Raw genomic sequence first — 6,000 nt, forward strand, 5'->3', positions numbered from 1 at the left:
TGTTTTTGATCGCCTTTTTCGTATTAATATCGTCATATAATCTTTAAGTACTTCTCGTCACTGATCGCGCACGTACTCGCGTACTCTACAGTATAATCTTTCATAATATAGTGAATTCCAACATTATCTCTCATAATCGAGTGAATTCCAGTATAATATTTCCTAATAGAGTGAATTCCAGTATAATCTTTCATAATATAGTGAATTCCAACATTATCTCTCATAATCGAGTGAATTCCAGTATAATCTTTCCTAATAGAGTGAATTCCAGTATAATCTTTCATAATATAGTGAATTCCAACATAATCTCTCATAATCGAGTGAATTCCAGTATAATCTTTCCTAATATAGTGAATTCCAGTATAATATCTCATAATAAAGTGAATTCCAGTATAATCTGTCATAATAGAGTGAATTCCAATATAATCTTTCATAATAGAGTATCAAGTTTTGTTGCGTTTAGATGTTTTAACAACTCTCTCTCTCACCAACAGCTCGCGTCACGCGGCGGAGTTAACCACAGGTGCTGTTGTCAAAGTGAAACCACGCAGTTATTGATGAGACTGCGTTGATACTTTGTTGTAATTCCAAGCCGAGAGTTGTATCTTTTAGAGTTAAGGTTTAATTAGAAATAAATTGATTAATGCAGAAGTGGTCGTGTGATTCTTTCCTGAAATCTATGCATAAGATCTGGTTCTTCGACGAGATATGAACTTGGTGACCTTACATAAACACTCTGAGATCTGAACTCGGGGACCTTACATTAAATACTCTAATTGAGACCTGAACTTGGGGACCTAACATAAACTCTAATCCATACTCGGTAAATGCTAAAGCGAGAATCATTGTATTATCCTGATCGATAATACGAAGTTAAACCACGAAGCCGAGTTGACTCCTGACACTAGCATAACTGCATACGATTAATTGCATTATCCCGATTGATAACACCACCTCGTCAACGAGGCAGGGCCTGATTATCATAAAGGCTGTCATTGACATAACCACACCCACTCGTATAATTAATACGATTATCTCTCGAATTAGCATAATTTATACGCGTAATTACACAAATTAACATAATTTCGGATACATTGTGCAAATTTCAAATTTCATTTAATTTTCATTATTTTTCATCCAATTTTCATAACACCCACATACACAACAAATTGGGGGCTCGTCCGGGATCTCTCGCAGACAGTTTATGCTTGAATTAAGGAACGAATCACTGTTGTATTAACCAAGGTATTGTGAACAAACATTGCCCTGTGACTGTAAACGGGTGTAAAACAAACAAAAAACGCACTCTGAAGGAAAATACCAGAGTAGCAGTGTATAACAAAGATAGTTGGAGTAAGATTATTAACACAAGTCGAACTGATGCATTCTGTGATACAACTGCTTTGAGATGTACTCTGAATAAATACCAGAGATGCTTGTATTAAGAGGAATTTTTGAGTGGATTGCGGGATATAGTGTCAAAACGTGCAGGCTGAACTGCTACAGAGCAAACAAATCAGAGAGACACATGGGATCAAAGCCGTATTGATGACATTGAGACACTATCTAAGGACTTGATAAAATGTGACAAAAGTGAAAACGATGTAAAAATTGCAGAAATAGCAATGTTAGACTCATATCTCCTCACACAGACAGACAGAGAAAGATTATGGAATGAGGAAAAATTTGCAAGGGAAAGAGAGGAGAAACTGTCCCTAATAGAGGAGGTAGAGCGTCTGCACACCCTCGTGAGAGAGAAAGAATCGGCACTAGCTGCACCAGTTAAACCCCCAGATGTTGATACACATAACACATACGGGAGTGGCAGTTTACCACACTCCGAGCCACGTGGACGTAACCCAGGGACAGGTCCCACAGGAGGTGTGGCTACCGATCAAAGTGGTTTTGACAGAGATCCCCCCTCGCGGCCCAAGAGAGGGGAGGGAGAGATACAGATGAAAACAGGAAAACATGAGGCTGACCACCTCGAGGTTAGAGAGAGACAAGAGATTAACACTAAGTCACCAGGATATTCAGTACGAATAGTACCAAAAAGGGCGGAGCTGGGGCGAGACGAGCGACATGACAGAGACAGCTCACCAGAAAGACACATTCCACGCAAGCACGACCGACGTGGAACCTACAGCAGGGGTCACTCTCCAGAGAGATGCACATCACACAAGCATGACCAATCACATACATAGAGCTCAGACAGCTCACCAGAGAGACGCACGACACGTAAAAATCACCAACGCAAAACCACCCGCACCACAGATGACAAACACAGGAATCCCGACAACCATGAAGCACAAGACAAACATAAACACAGCACAACACCTAGCAGGCACCACACATGTAGTAGATGGCATGAAGGTCAAGGACAAAAACACTCACCACATAGACACAGCTCAAGGAGATCACGCACACCAACCAACAAGCATGGATCACAAGACCCACATAAGAGAAACAAGGGACACAAGCCACGGGACAGATACGAATCCTCGGACAGAGGGAGGTCACGACACAGACAGAGGAAACATGACAGTAGTGATAGCGAAGGCAGGGACAGCTCGAGTGAGCACTCCTCAGGAACAGACGCCACCGACGACGATCAACACACTTTCAATAGTAAAACCATCAAACTAATGGACAAAGTGCTCGTGAGAATTCCCTATTTCGATCGACACAAGAACAGGGATATACACACTCACATCGCAACGGTAGAAGCAGAAGCAATGATCCGGGGTCTGAATAAATCAGCAGAAAAGGCGCGTTTATTATCAAGGAGCCTACATGAATCCGCCACACCATGGGTAACATCCCTGCCAAATAGGGTGAAGAGTGATTTCAAACAATTGAGCCGAGCAGTAATTTAGAGATTTGGGGAATACTCCACACGATCCGAAGGATTAAACGCGGCAAAATTGATGACTCAGCGTGTAGACAAAGACCCACGAGATTATCTCCTACGCTTCAAGAGAGCATATTACGCAGGTGACGTGGACAATGCCCAGGAAGAAGGGAAAATATTAAAAGTTATGTTCTTCCAATCACTAAGACCTGAAATAATGATAATAGTAGGAATGATACTGGACCCCGAGACTGCCTCCCTACGCCAGATCGAAAGCAAAGCCCACACGGCCTGGGTGAATGAACGGAGAACCACTAGCATAGCCAAAACACACATCATCACCAAAGATAAAGAACGTCTCGATCTGGAGGGAAGCGAATTACCAAGAAATAATAACACCACACGGGACGGACATGAAACCCCCCAGGAGAGGGCGCCAAATACACTAGAATCAACACCCAACAACAACACGCTGAATAACGTTCCACGTGGGGAAAGAACGAGGCCAGAGGAACCTGGCACCCACGGCCGCCACAACCCTGGAATACAGAAGAGGGCGGATCTTGGAACTATGGAAGAGAGAGAAGCGAGGCCAGAGGAACCTGGCACCCATGGCCGCCACAACCCTGGAATACAGAAGAGCATGGATTTTGGAACAATGGAAGAGAGAGAAGCGAGGCCAGAGGAACCTGGCACCCATGGCCGCCACAACCCTGGAATACAGAAGAGGGCGGATCTTGGAACTATGGAGGAGGGAGAGCGAGTGACGGGTCATACCTACCCCGCGGAAGCCAATGCCCACCGAACCAATCACCATATTGTCTCCCACTGCCGCCTCCACTAGAAATAGGGCATAGACCACAGGCAGCCAACAGGAGTCAATACGCCCACCACATTCGGATGGAAAGAGAACACCAAGAGAGTATGAAGACTCCCATGCAAACAGCAAAGGCAAGAATACCAACAGAACACACACAGGAAGAGGACGCACCCAACGCAAAGATAGCCCAAGTGAACATAAGAAACTCAAGAAACCCCAAAGCAGCCACCGAAGTGGTACCAGAGGGTAAAGGGTACCATCTGTGGGAATTAATTCCCATAGGACCGGTCGGACAAGTCCACGTGGAAGTAATACTGCAAGACACCCTGACCAGCCAGGGCCTTTGTGATACTGGAGCAGAAATATCCATGATATCCAGAGACCTATTTGATGAACTCCAGACTGTCTTTCAGAGGAAGAATGAAACGTTACAGATGATGCCAAGTAGGCTCATCTACTCAGGATGCGAAGGGACCCACATGCGGCCATTGGGCAAGGTCATGGTGAAGCTCACGTTCAACAAAATCAACATGAGCCATCCACTATATGTCGTACAGAACCCAGGAAAAGAGCTGATCATTGGGATCGAACTACTGAATCGCATTAAACCCATTATGAACCTTGAATCCCGGCAAATATGGGCACAGTCAATGCCAGAGCAGCATAAGGATCCAGAAGATGAAGAAGCCGGAAAAGACTCTATGGGAATTCAAACGATAACACAAGAACCCAACGACCTGGCACAGACAATCAAGAACAAAACCAAGCGTCCCGCAGAAATACAGACCACTCAACTACTGACCAACATACTGGGAAAGGACCTTGAAGAAGCCGACCTACGACCAGTAGTTCCCAAGGACTGTCCCCTCATGGAGTATATACCGCCCACTAGTGGCCACACAGGTGAACAGGAGACTGGTGAAGGAGAACCCAAGGCCAGGAGTATATTCCCCTCGGGTGAAGCAAAGACACATATTTACGAAAATCGCCACCTGTGGCAGCCAGGAGCAGAATCACGCCGATTCCCAATTCCACGGAAAGCATCCACAACCTACCAACATAATTACACCCACAGAAGACAGGGTAACCATCCCGCGAGGCAATAGCCCACAGGCTGGGAGCGATCATACTGTACAAAGACGCATATTTGCGAAAATCGCGGCATGTGGCGACCGAGAGCAGAATCATGCCGGGTCCCAATGCCACGATACACGAGGGATCAAACACAATCTGCCCACTTCCGATCGATCCCACCACCAGCTTTACCAGGAGAGAGCAGAGGCATGAGAAATAGGGAGACAGGCGTGAGCTTGGCTGTGACACAAAAGGTAACGCGGGCACGTGATGAATTGCTCACAGGGGTTGAGAGGAAGTTTTCAGTGAGAGAGTTGTCCACTGAACTGGAAAAAGATCACAGCCCCGTTAAAGAAATAAAGCAAACTGCTGGTGAACAGGGAAATCAGGAGAGTGATGATTGGGAAAAATTAAATGCGTCGGGCACCAGTTCTGATAATGTGGTGGAGAACGCAAGTGTTGCACCCGTAATTGACACACCTATCGAACCAGAAAACATAATTGCATTGAAGTATGATCCGACAGGAGATGATAACCAACCACAGGGAGGGGAAGTAAAACCTGATTGTCTGGTAAATGGAAATACCACCCCTTGTGTCGCGAAATTGCGTGAGGGTACTAAGAGTGTGGCAGAGAAAAGTGCTACAGAGACTTACAAGCATAAGTCTTTGAGTGGAAAATTCTGCTCTGGCACACTAAGGAGGGATGGAGATCAGAGTGTTGAAATGGAGATGAAGATCCATGACGGATCGGGAATTTTGTTGAAATACAGAGTACTCAGAGGCATGGAATCGAATCGTGGCCCAGAAACAAATCGACTCCCGGAGTCAACCGATGTACACAGGGCTGCGGAGAATGCAAATGTCCCCGACAATCGAGCACGGAAGCTCGTGGTGTTTACTGATCCTGGTTACACACAGCATAATTTCACGCCACATAATTCCAGATGGAAAGAGAGGGATAAAAAATTACCAATACGAACCAGTAAAACGTACTCATTTGGTGAAAGCCATAACGACGATGAACCCGGATGATGATGGTGTGATGTGGCATGGAAAGGTCACAGGTTACATTAAAATACCTCGCCATGAGAGAAATTATGATATACTCTTGACCAAAGGTGGCAGTAAGGTTGCCAAGAACTTGGTAAACATGTTGCAAAGAAGTAACATGAGGGAAACGGTGTGCCACCGTATTCGAAACCGCTATCCAGCGTTTCCCAGGAACTAAAAACAAAATCGCTGTCTAACAATAA

Source organism: Petromyzon marinus, chromosome 4, assembly GCF_048934315.1.
Source record: "Petromyzon marinus isolate PM22_M1 ecotype Great Lakes invasive population chromosome 4, UKy_Petmar_22M1.pri1.0, whole genome shotgun sequence".
Classification (NCBI taxonomy): Eukaryota; Metazoa; Chordata; class Hyperoartia; order Petromyzontiformes; family Petromyzontidae; genus Petromyzon; species Petromyzon marinus.